Raw genomic sequence first — 14263 nt, 5'->3', positions numbered from 1 at the left:
CAGAAATGTATTATAGACATATGAAAAATTATCTCAAAGGCCTCTGCAGTCAGCACCAAGCCGGAGTAAGCCAGGCAAATGTTCCATATCGCTATCAAAATGACAAATTGGCACATAAGAGACAGTGTAGAAAAAGGTCACAAGAACATTTAACAACCTGCTGATATGGCAGGTCGGAATCTCTGAAAGCCATTCTTGGAAAATACAGAGTGGTGAAGAACGCTGATGAGCCCAGAAAAGTAGACCACTTTCGCTCATGGCCAACGTGACGTAATATCGCTAACTCAAACCAGTAAAAATAAATACTCAGGCTTCCGAGCCTCTGTGCTCAGTCTTTATGTTGCAGTACAGCAGCTATGAGGTGAAGCCTTTGATGCACTTTTATCATCGGCCAAGACAAGGTCCACCTCCGATACTGTCTGGTCTACCAGACTCTCTGTCGCTGTGAGCTGCCGACCTCACAGCCAGTGATGAGAAGGCTTCAAGACTTCTACCTATGGCTTGCTGAGCTGAACTGATGGTTCTTGATATGCCATACGCCTGTCGCAGTATCGGGGGGCGAGCTGACCGCTGCTACCTCCGTCTAGTACCTGTAGGTAGGTACTGACATCCCCTGGCTTCTTTGGTACAAAAGCTATGCTGTGGACCATCTCCACATCATGTAGAATAGCTGAGAAATTACCCGAGCACAACTTCTTCAACGTCAACAAGAGTGCTCTTTTGTTTCGTAATCTTAATCCTGGTCAGCCTCGCCTGTCTTACGAGCTACACCGTGCATCTCCCTGCCATCCACACGACACAGTGATTACGTAAGCCGCACACCAAGGGTGATAACCACCGGAGCTCTCTGAGACAGCATCAGCAACAGCCAGAGCCACGATGCTGCACCACCACTGGCCTGGGCGCCATCATAGAAGAGAATAAATTCTTATTCTGCTAATGTTGTGTCATTAGTGTCTAGTGCCCCGACTGGCCTGCTCCACCGCTCTCCACACTCCATCATCCTGACTACCGTACAGGTCTCAACCCAGGTCACTATACTACATCTAGTTATCGATGAAGAAGAATTTTATAGGCAGCGCATCATTGTGTGTACTCACCAACGATGCCATTTACAGGGTTCGGCTCTCCATCATCACAGAACCTTTAATGTTACTTCCAGTTCAGACATGTGCACATCTCACTACTGGTGGAATAACCGATATTTAATGTCTATTTGTGGCTAGGAAACCGTGACATTAGGTACCGTTTTTGAATCACAGTAAGGCACAACTTTCTCGTCACGTCATTTCAGTTCCAGTCATCTCGCTACTGGTGAAACATTTCAACATCTAACATTTGACTGCTCTTAGTTAACAATCCAATTAGGTGCTTTATTCGAACCCTGTCTAGCAAATAAATATATGCCATGTTAATTCAAGATAAACATGTGCAAACTTTGTTACTTGTGATTGAAATCATAGTTAATATTTTTCCTTGTTAGTTCACAGGGAAAATTGTTGCCGGATTGTAGTCAAGGGTCCTTGTCCATTACAAATATTTTCTTGTTTTCTTATGTTCAAAAATGGTTCAAATAGCTCTGAGCACTATGGGACTTAATATCTGAGGTCATCAGTCCCCTAGAACTTAGGACTACTTAAACCTAACTAACCTAAGGACAGCACACACATCCATGCCCGAGGCAGGATTCGAACCTGCGACTGTAGAAGTCGCGCGGTTCCAAACTGAAGCGCCTAGAACCGCTCGGCCACACTGGCCGGCTTTTCTTATGTCTTTGCACCGTGTCGGTGCAGGGTCGGTATTGTTACTAACGGATTTGGCAAAGTTAATTTAAGTGGCGGCCAGATGCCCTTCCTGTTGCTGCTCCTTTGCACCCCACCATTAGATGGAATATGAGTACCCCATCTGTCTGCATCTGGCAAAAGAATTCTGTGCGATTGCAAATCGTGTAACTGAAGTGAGACTTGTGTATCAGCTCAGTATTCACCCAGTGGTATGTAGGAAATCGCCTAAAAACCATATCCAGGTTGCCAAGTTCGCCGACCCACGTCGTTAATCCACAGGGCAGATTCGATCCGGGGCCGGCGTATCCCGGAAGCAGTGCTTTAACATGCATGGCAATTTGGGCAGATTCCAATAAAAACGTGGCCGAGAGGTTTGAGGCGCCATGTCACGGACTGCGCGGCTCCTCCGGCCGGAGGTTAGAGTCATCCCTCGGGCATGGGTGGGTGTGTTGTTAGTAGCATAAGTTAGTTTAAGTAGTAAGTCTAGGGACCGATGAGCTCAGCAGTTTGGTCCCTTAGGAATTAACACATACACACAATACAAAAGTGTCACCTATAAAACCGTGTTGTCTGATATATGCAATACCCTAGTATTAATTTCCACCTGAACTGATAACGCTACAGAGCAAGTACCTGGGCTATTTTATTTTTTCAACCTCCGATCAGTTGCGAAATTAAAACCGGAGAATATCCCGTGGAGCTCCATGCTGATGTGTCTTTCAGTGTCTCTACTATGCATGCCTATAGCAACATGTCACCATTTTCAGTTCTGAGCACACAGTGATCACGTAAAGATATCTAGGAAATAGTCCTCCCGTTAAGCGTGAACGCCTGCTGACAAGTTTCACCTGATTTCATGCAGCCTGCATAACGTAACTGACAAGCATTTCCTTCTTTATGCCGGCTGCGGTGGTCGTGCGGTTCTAGCGCTGCAGTCCGGAACCGCGGGACTGCTACGGTCGCAGGTTCGAATCCTGCCTCGGGCATGGATGTGTGTTATGTCCTTAGGTTAGTTAGGTTTAAGTAGTTCTAAGTTCTAGGGGACTGGTGACCTAAGATGTTAAGTCCCATAGTGCTCAGAGCCATTTGAACCATTTGAACCTTCTTTATGACAATTCGGCCGCAGGCTCCAGGGGCAATGAAGACGCTCTTGAAGCGTTTCCGATGGGAAATGTTTGATCACCTATCACACAGCCCGGAGTTGCATCCTCCTGAGTTATATCTCTGTTCACACGAACCGCTGGCTATGAAGGCAATATTTTGCATAGACATCGAGCTGCAGACCAGCGTAGAGGACTGGCGAAAGGCAAAGGCGGCTACCTTCTATGACAAGAGTCCTGGAACGCTGATACAACTATACGACAAATATCTAAGCCCGAGCGGTGGCTATGTAGAGAAGTAGCTGGAAGATGTAGCTAAATGTTACAAATAAAACCTTTTTTTTAATTTTATTTTTATTGTGGTTTCCCTTTGGCGACCGATCAGGGGTTAAAAAGACGATAGGCCTCGTAGCTGAGGAACTGGACGACACTACAGCAAGTTGCTCGATTCTCACTATGCCTTCTGTCAATGCTGTTAAAAGCTTCATATCGCATCACCATTGGTAATATGTACAAAAATGAGTTCCTGAGCCATAATGAACGTATAATGCCAAAACTCTAAAGAAATGCACACATGTGCCTTAGAGCAGGGCCGGCCAAGCGTGCCACACCTCCCATGAGCCATCTGTGTGGGCTGCATGCGGATAAGGTTCAGCTTGTCTCGGCTTTGCTCAGTCATTTTAGGAAGTAGCGGTACTGAGCGACATTTCATTTAGTATTGTGGTGCGGCATTTTTCGGTCAAGAGAACTCTCTTCAGTCCCGCAGAATCGTAGATTCAGCGCAATTTACCCTTCCATATTTGCTCGTAGTATGAAGGACGTTCACAGGTCCAGTGGGTGTTTGCACAGAAGGAGGCGGTCTAACGATCTATTGCCACAGGCCTTCATAACTGAATAGGAATGGCGGAAGAGAGGGGTGAGAATTCTCAACATGTGTTATACAGCCTCATAATCGTTGGGCGCTGCAAATTTGCTATGAAACGACGTTCTAGTACCACGCACAGAAAATTTAAGGATTTGGCGATGAAAGAGTTGACAATGATACAGCAAAAAACCACAACGATCTCTTAACGGGATTCGTCATTCTGTATATCGAGAAGCATTTTGCACTAAATTTGCAGGCATGGAGCACGCGAAGAAACTCGTGGTACGAATAGTAAAACTTCTGAAGTCGTACGCATTATTCCACTGTCAGTTGCAACATTTTTATATTAAATTGGACGAACAGTATGTACATCGTGATTCTTTCCATCGTGCACAAACTCTTGGGATTGATCGATGGGAGGATACGGAATAAAAACGGTCCAATGAAGTTATGTCCGTAAATGCGTGGTTTCCATTCTAGAGCCCATTTATTCAGTCATACTATGTTACAGATACTGGGGTCTAATACACACTGAACCATGCAGCCACAGTTACAGACAGCATGGAACCGGCCGGTGTGGCCGAGCGGTTATAGGCGCTTCAGTCCGGAACCACGTGACCGCTACGGTTGCAGGTTCGAATCCTGCCTCGAGCATGGATGTGTGTGATGTCCTTAGGTCAGTTAGGTGGAAGTAGTTCTCAGTTCTAGGGGACTGATGACCTCAGGTGTTGAGTCCCATAGTGCTCAGGGACATTTGAACCATTTTTAGACTGCATGGTTTCCTCCGAGAGAGTGGTACTGTTCCTCATACGTCATGATCCTAGCGCCCGCTCCTGCCTTCGTAATTGGTAACGTTGAGTCCGATTCACTTCTCTTGCTGCCTCACCTTTTAGTGGATGTGATACAGCGTTGTACACAATGGTTCCGCATTCGAAACGAGACCTTGTCGACATGGTGTTTACTTACGGAAAGGCAAATGGCAACGGGCGGCGGGCAGAAGGTTGTATTAGGAAAAGACAACCACCACATTCAATGTTTGCAACAATGTTTCGCCGTTTGTCTGAGGCAGGGTCGTTTCAGGCAATCATGAAGGACGTACCCGAAATGTTCGGACACCATACTTGGAAGAAAATGTGATTAACACTATGGAAGGCGACCGCCGTGTCGGTACAGGCAGTTGGCCCGCCAGTATAGGGTAAGCCAGACGACCGTGTGGAACATTCTTCATGACAATTGTTACTATCCTTATCGCTTAAAGTGTGTGTAGGGTTTACTAGCGACAGGCTTTCCACATCGGAGCAACCACGATTCCGGCATTTGTGACATCCATCCTATTCACAGATGAGACCACCTTTACGTGGAGCGAAATCTTCAACTTTCATGACAGTCATCTGTGGGATAGTATGGAGCACCTCCATGGTATGGTGACAGCGAATCATCAGCATCAGCATCAGTGCAGCTGGACTCTGTGGGCCAGGATAATTGGCAATCGTATTTTGGGACCAGATTTCCTTCCACGTCACCTAACAGGTCGAAACTATCAGCGTTTCTTGCGGTTGACTTTGACTCCCCTGCTGGAAGAAGTCCCATTGCCGTTCAGTGCGGCCGAGCGGTTCTAGGCGCTACAGTCTGGAATCGCGCGACCGCTACGGTCGCAGGTTCGAATCCTGCCTCGGGCATGGATGTGTGTGATGTCCTTAGGTTATATAGGTTTAAGTAGTTCTAAGTTCTAGGGGACTGATGACCTCAGATGTTAAGTCTCATAGTTCTCAGAGCCATTTTTGAAGTCCCATTCATGACTCTAAGGGTTATGTGGCTGCTACATGATGGTGCTCTAGCCCATTTCGCCGTTAACGTTTGGACTCATCTCAATCGTGTCTTCCTAGGTCGATGGATAGGACGAGGGGGTTCAGTTTCATGGCCTGATAGTTCACCGGATCGCAACCCGTGCGATTTCTGCTTATGGAGCCATCTCTTATCGTGTATGCAGAGCCAGTTCCATATGTGGAGACACTGGAGCAACGTATGCATACAGCCGTTGACACTGTTCGGATGCAGCCTGGCCGATGTGAACATATAGGACAGAACATGCTATGGCGCGTACACGCATGCGTTGAGCCACCAGGAAACCATTTGCAACACATATTGTAACTGTGGCTGCATGGTACAGAGCGTATTAGACTGAATTCTCTGTAACAATGGATGATTGAATAAACGATTGCTACCACGGAAACCATGCGTTTCCGGACATAACCTCGTTAGAACTTTTTTGTTCCGTATCCTCTCATCGATCAATCCCTAGAGTTAGTACACGGTGGAAAAATTCACCCTGTATACAACTGCGAAGTACTGGTTAATTCAAGAGGCAAGCCTGGAATTAATTTTCGGTTTAAAATCCGCTACTGTTGAATTTATGAAGGCAAAAGGAGTACAGGGCCGAAAATGAGAACACCCGTTATGAACTGCAGACCTCGAATTTTAAGTGTGATTGCACACTGTCCACAATAATACACTGCAAGGTGTGAAACGACTTATATCTGACTTGATGGAGATGCATTTAAAAAGAAAATCGCTTTGTAGAAGAGAGAAATTCTGACAAACACAGCCCAGTCGCCTACGTTTACTGGAGTTCAAGAAAATGTGATGTCTGAAGAATTCAATGTGGCCTTGAAAGAATTGAAAGGATAGGTTTTCTCAACGTTTTGAGGATAGAACAAATCTTCCGTTTGTTTTCGAACTTTTGCTGTTTCAGTTGAAAGCGCCCTGTGCATATGCAGATGGAATTTATTCAACTTCAATGTAGTTCCCGTTTAACAGACAATAACTTTTACGTCAAAATTGTCCAGCATGTCTACGCAGTTTTCCTCAGGAAGGGATTTCACGTCTCCATAATGATGCTGCATACGCGATAAAATATTTCTATCAACAAAACTGTGTGAAAGGCTTTTCTTCGATTATGAAACTAATAAATTAGTCATGATTGTGTGGGAACCCAGTGTGAAAATATGTGCAGTTGACCGCATATGTCCGCATTCCGACAGTTTTTAGAATATGAAAATTATATTTTGTCTTCGGCTCGCCAAAAATAATTAAACGATAGTGAAAATTTGTTTTGATTGTGATCTATGTTGTTGATAAATAGGAACTATGGAACGAAGCCATATGCAGTGTGAATGTATTTCCATCTAAATACCATGAGTTCGCTGTTTCCTGCTTATACTCTCAGACAGTGTGGCGTGATGGTGGGGGAAGCGTGGAGACAGGCTGAGCACTATGGTAATCATGTCAGAGTTCAGCTTGTGAACAGAATTCTTGCTCGCCGCTGCTTTTGGGTGATACAAGAAAGTTAAGCCACAGAAAAATATATTCTCTCTTACAAAAATGTGATAGCTAAGGACAAGAGAATTTGGAAGGAAATGTGAGGATGAGTGAAGGACATCTCTCCCTCTGCAAGAAAACAGATCCCAATCACGGCAAGTTGGCAGAGAATTACTCATTTTACTATGAGGGGTTGGACTATGCAGCGCTATAACTGGGCAAGGTGGCGCAGTCATCAGGGCCACATCCAAGAAGAGTGAGGTTTGAACGACTGTTGGTCCTTGCTGGTTAAGGTCTTATGTTATTTCCCTAAAGCATAAGCTAGCATAAATTTTTGTATCGATAAGAGGTAACATACAACTGCTCTGTCTTTTCTCCAACCACCATTTCTGCCATCAATGTGTGGGAATGCTTTTTGAAAGTCGATGCATAGTAAAATCAGCGGGATAGAAATGGCTGTTCTTTCTCCCATAGTATCCGGAAACGGTTAAAAATACGTCATTCTGTAACGTAGCAAATCATTACGAGTCGTCATCCTGCACTGAGAGCATAGATTGCTATGGAGCCAGGAGGAGAGCAATTTTGGTTCTCACGTTGGCACAGCTGACGCTGGATATTGGACCGAACGAGCCGTGTATTTGCCTATCGCTGCGTGCAATACGTTACACATGCTCTCTATGGATCCTAACAAGTACTATTAAATATTAATCGATATTTTCATACTTAGTATACCAAATTCTATGGATAACACAACCATACTCTTAAAATTTCTACTCAATAACTTCTGTACTTTCGGAGATATAAATTTTTACCTAAAACACATAATAACCGTGCTGGCATTGTGAAACTAAGTTAGAGAGTGTAATGTATTCATCTATATTACCACTTTAATCTACGACCAAGAAAATGGGTTCATATAATCTAATTTTCTGGAATTTTCTTTAGTTTCATTACTACAGACTTCTGACGTAAGTAAAGGTGCGTCGGCAAATTATTATTTCATCGCGTTTATGTTGTGTGAATGTCCCGGAGAGAGTGAAAGAGTGAATGGAGGACGTACGTAAAGAGGAAGTATGATATTTTATTGAAAATATGTAAATGCATGCATGAGAAAGTTATTGTGCAATGGGGGAATTTATGACGTATGTCTGAGTGAGTTTGATTTTGTAAAAGGCAGCCAGAACGGGCGTTGAGTATGAAATTTTTAGTAATTTATTTTTTAGAAAGGAATCGCATACTGTTTTCATTAAATTTTATTTAGTTTCGGTATTACGAAATTTCTAGTCTAAATTCCTTGTGGTAATCTGATTGGCTGACATTAGAAAAAACGAGAGCGTAGAAGTGCGCGATATGATCTCATTGGCTGCTTAACATACTACCCAATAGGGATACAGCATTTCTCGCGCGTTTGAGTAGGGGTTCGTGCCTCAGCTCTATGGGTCGGGAGAGTTACTCAAAAGACTTCTGGTAAACACGTATGTTAAACCGCGCTGATCAAATTTGCAACAAATTGAAGAAGTTCGAGCATTTGGGCGGTTTTCGTGTCGTTGGCGAAGCACGACTTCAGTATTGAGCATTTTGTGAAACTTTGAGCTTTGTGAGTGGTTTATATTAGGAGATATTCGCGTATAAACATTTCATCTCTTATATCGACTCCGCGGTTCGTTTTTCTTGCAGATTACGAGACATTATAGCTAGCGTTTCTTTATAAGAAGCCTCTTGAACGACTGAAAGTGTTAACTCGCAAGTATTCGTGCGTCAGTGACTATGTAGGACGTTCAAAATATCGGGTCGAACTAAATACCCTCTGCCTGCTTTCGTGTGTGAACTTGTAACTTGTAACAGAGACAGTCAGTGACATTGCATATTTGATGTTGGACGTTAAGTACAGAGTTGATAGCCATTTGCCGCGTTTTAAAGGCAATCAGCCAACTTAAAGGAAATTTTAGACATTTTTCAAACCAGTCATGATAGAATCCCGAACACTCGATTGTTTAACTAACTTTCAGCTACTGTCCATGGACCGGAGTTACGTGGCATTTGCGTAGTATGTATTAGCCGAATTTTGGCCACGCTGCTTTTTTCGGCTACCATCGCAGAGCGAAGGGGTAGGCAACATGAAACCTATCCAGGTAGGTGAACTGATTGCTTAGAGAATACTGAGAGATCCAACCCGCCCCAACACAATGCCTCTCACTGTCAGTGCATGATGCTATTTTGACAAACGATGGTTCCTTATTCATGTACGTCTATAAAAGCAAACTCTGTTAGGAAGGATCCTGCAAATATGGAGAAAATGGGTCATGATAACATGCGACACGTTAATGCAATCAATCATGCAGTGTCTGTCATGTGTTTGCACCCATAACTGACGCGCAGAGTTTGCCGCGTGGTCTTGGACGCCTTGACACGGTTCGCATGGCTCCCTTCATTGAGGATTCGAATCCTCCCTTGGGTATAGGCGTGTGTGTTGTCCTTAGCGTAAGTTAGTTTAAGCTATGTTAACTAGTGTGTAAGCCTAGGCACCGATGACCTCAGCAGTTTGGTCCCATAGGGAATTACCACCACCACCACCACCCCCAATAACTGACGTTCATTTGGCATTGAGAGAGACGCGGAATAAAATCAAAATGCTAGAGTGGCAGGCAGGATCTCCTGTAGGCCGTAATTGGAATGTAGTGAATGTCTGTACAAGCTGACTACTAAGGCCACAAAAAATGTATGTTACGGAATAGGTAATAACAAAGTGTGTGACAAGGGATAGATTCTGGAAACAGATGCATCTGGATAAACTCATACGTGTTAGGTTGACTGAATGCGAGTGACCACCATGCTTTGACAGCAGGCAGCCATCATAGCATGTTACAACTTCCCTCAATTAATCACCGGCATCACAACAACAGCGACCGTCAGCCCATACCAACCAACGGCAGACTATTTGCCGATACTGTCAGCCCATTTAGCCAATTAAACCTACATAATATATTGCGTAAAAATTCTAAAACTGTTTTTAAATGCAAGTAACCGTTTAATTTTTTCATTGCCTCTAGATAGAATCATCAGGAAACGAACACATATTTCCTTTTCAAAATGGTAAGAAACTAGTCCTTCAGCATTTGAAACTCAGAAGTTTGGCTCAGCCTGCAGAACAGTTTAGCTGTATATTTGCTTGGACTAAGTCACAGGTGACATGTCGTCAAATTACAAGGTAAAAAGTACATCCCATGCTGTCTCTATACGGCTGTTACAGTGGGATGTTAATTCAGTACTTTCAACTATACTTCCTTCTGTTTTTTTCGACTATCAAAATTGCACTATTTTGTTTGACATTGACGTTAGAAGCCATCACGTCTACTATATACGCACAGATTTTTAAACACAAGTTTACTATTCTGTTACATTTTAAGCTTAAAAGTTATTACAACTACTGTTCATGCATAGATTTCTAACAGGCAATTGTTGTACATAACTATGCGACATTTGCCTTAGTTACATTAACTATAATACACTGCATCTTCGTCAAATCATTAACCTACCAAATTATCTCTGTTTACAAAGGCTGTCTGATTTTATTTTATGGAGCCACTACCTGGTTTAGCCACTGGATGAGAAATCACAAGTAAATATTACTAACTCAAACACAAAAATATAAAATAAATACAAGTTAAAATCTCTTCAACTCATTTAAGTTTATTGTTGGAATGGTTACTTTGAAAGGGTCACGTCAGATTCCTTTCATCATCTTGTAGTCCCCGAGTCCAGTTCCGTTGTTGATATTTATCATTTTGTTGTTACTATGTGGAACTGATAGGTACACTGATATATGGTCTACGGATTCTTGTCAGTGTCGTGTCGTGCCATACAGCAAATAATGTTTTGAAAACACGTCTCGCATCACAGATAAGACGTTCGCTCTTAATTACAATAAAACACAGTAGATCCAATTCCTGGAGTATAATTTTGTTTTAGTGATGATGGCCGTGTCAGGAATTGTATGAAGACAGCAGATTTCTGGTAATGAGACTAATGAAGAATCTCTCACTGAATACAGAGGCTAAATAAAAGAACTTTTTTTTGTTACGTCATTGGCCACAGTACTCACATATGTACACATCAGTTGCCATATTTGGCATGCTTCTATTCCTTACTTTCAAACATTTTTGTGCATGTGCTTTCAGGCTCGAGGAAATTTTTTAGTTTAATAAGGACCCTCCAGTGACCTTAACTCACAGGCATCAGTACCGTCTCTATTCCACAAACCGTGGATCCTTATGCTTACCAGGAAGTGCATGTACCGTCACAGTAAATTATTTGTCGACTGCATATACTAGGTTAACAATCACTGCTGCATTCATTCAGTGAATACGACACGAAAATTTGTGTTTGGGGCGAATATTCTGAAGCGTTTATTCCACTCCTCAACATACATATTGAGCTCACACTTATCTTGAATAAATGTTTTTAAAAAATTATTTTCCCTGAACATGACTTAACAGTTTTCAGTCATGGTTCAGATCTATTTAGGTCAGTTAAATAAATGCTGAGAAAAATAAAAGTACTTGTCTCATAACGAAGATTTGTTTTATAATCTGCCAGTACTGACACTGGTCTATCTAAAATATTTCAGGGGAAGGTTAGCATAGTTCTGTGTGATAGACCTTAGCTAACATATTCTTATTAAGCTTTACAAGTTTGCAAGGAATATTGTTTTTCTAATGAGGATAAAGTTATATTAACTGATCTATACATACTGGTTCCCCTATTAGGGAGGAGTGTGTTTCAAATTCCTATGTAGGTTTTATGTGATTCGATTGCCTTAAATCAGTTAATGTGAATGGTGAGGTGGCTACTGAAACAAGCCACTTGCTTTCTCCAGTTCTCTTCAGCTGTCTCCTGTGTCTCTCTCTCGTTCTCTCTCTCTCTCTCTCTCTCTCTCTCTCTCTCTCACACACACACACACACACACACACACACACACACACACACACACACACACACACACAACAAACACGTGCATGCACACACGAACAAACGCGCAGACGAACATGCGCATTTGTAATGTGCTTACGAATGACAAGAAAGTATAAAAAAATGATAAAGAGTATAATAAATGTTTAGACTGTGCAAGAAACAGTTCAACGCTCTTGAAGCGTCAAATTATCCTATCCAGAACATAAAAAACCTGAAAATTATCCGAAGTAATAATCGCACCAATCTCCTAAAGTCACCACAAGACAACAGGATATCCAAAAAGCAATAGCAAAATACAGGCAAGTATTAGTCTGTCAAAGGGCATAAAATAATCTCATTGACAGAGTTAGTGGCATAAAACAGTCATTATACACATACAAGCACACACCTTCACCACCACCATCATTAACACACTACAATTACAAGCATGGAGAGAAATAAATAAATAAAAATAAAGCGAAAGTTGGGTGGGACGGACGGTACTTGTCACAGACCTATCACTATAGACGCATGAACATCATTGATCACAGATATCACACAAATTCATTGAGCAGTAGACAATACCATATGGCAGAATAAAACAACGTGCTGAAAAAGTTTAAACACATTTCGCGCATTCTACCATCACTTGGAAATAGTAGTGGAAAATAGGAGACCAATTACGCAGGCCAACGAAAACTTTTTTTGAAAACCTTTTTTTACTTTGATAGCTGTCCTTTATAGATTTTTATGAGCTGAATATAAATCTAGCCTTTGTTTTTTTTGTATCACCAATAGTTTTTGAGCAATATGCTTTTTATTATATAGTATAAAAATCCTGTGCAATACGGTTAATGGGGTAATTAATGAAACGCTTTGTTACAACATAAGCATGGTTTGTATTTACAGTAAGTTACTTAAACAATGATATGTGTTAAAAGCGGTTTCACTTGTCAGCTGGAATTGGTTTGTATTTGCTTTCTCTTTTTTCTTTGAAGCTTCTTGTGTAGCTTTTTCTACGATGAATCGCTTGCTGAGCTACTCGGTGAATTGACCAACAGTAGTCCCCGATCATGTTGGTGTTCCAGCAGCCTTGGTAGCGTTTTTCCATCACTTAAATGTCCTGGTGAAAACGCTCTCCTTGCTCCTCACTAACATCTCCCATATTGTCCGGGAAGTAATCAAGGCGACTGTTCAAAAAGTGAACTTTCAGGCTCATTGAACATCTTAAAGTTTTAAACTTCTTTAACATTGTAGCTATAATATAAACATATTCTGGGCCTTTTTCATGGCCTAAGAAATTTGTAACGACTTGCTTGAAAGATGCCCATGCTTCTTTCTCATTTAAGGTTATTGTGGATTCAAATTTAACATCAAACATCAATTTTCTAATTTCAGATCCGACAAAAACGCCTTCTTTTAGTTTAGCTTCTGAAAGGTGTGGAAACTTTTGGCAGAGATACTTGAAACATCTTTAAGTAAAGCCATTACTAACTGTCTCATTAGGACTAACTTTATATGTAGAGATGGTAATAGTACGTTTTTAGGATCTACAGAGTTTTTGCGTAGAATGTTCTTCTCACCAAGTTTTAAGGACTCCCTCGTAGGCCAGTTCTTTCTACACCAGTGTTGATCCTTAGTCCTACTGTCCCATTCATACAAGAAACATGGAAATTTGGTAAAGCCACCTTGCTGACCAAGGAGCATGCATGTTACTTTTAGATCGCCACATATCATTTAACTATGAGCAGAATAGCCTATTGTATTTAGCACTATTTCTAGGTTTTCTAGCTTTCTTTCATACGTACAGAATGTCCAGCAGGTATAGATGTATACATGTTACCAGCCTTTAAAGTAGTTTTGGATGAATCAATAAACAGCCTCCAGTCTTCCTTCTTGTATTCAATACCAAACTCATTCATCAACCAGGAATGTCCGAGCAGTACACTAAACCACCTTCTTGTTGAAAAAACTTGGAAAATTGCTGCTCTCTCTTTCTATACATATATTTGCTAGCTCCAACTGCCAATAAGTTCTTTTCTTTTAACCTAGAGCCAAGCAATTCAGCTATTTATTTCGTTAAGCCCAGATACCTAACCAAATCGTTAAGCTAGGACTGAATAAACAATTTGGGATCTAGACTTTCTGTATCACAATGTAATTCATCACCATCTCGTTCATCTAAATCAGATCGTACATCAGAAAATACTTCTGTTGGAATAGAATTTAAATCATCTGGTGGTTCA

The sequence above is a fragment of the Schistocerca piceifrons genome, chromosome X, assembly GCF_021461385.2.
Source record: "Schistocerca piceifrons isolate TAMUIC-IGC-003096 chromosome X, iqSchPice1.1, whole genome shotgun sequence".
NCBI lineage: Eukaryota > Metazoa > Arthropoda > Insecta > Orthoptera > Acrididae > Schistocerca > Schistocerca piceifrons.
This window is presented reverse-complemented; position numbering follows the sequence as displayed.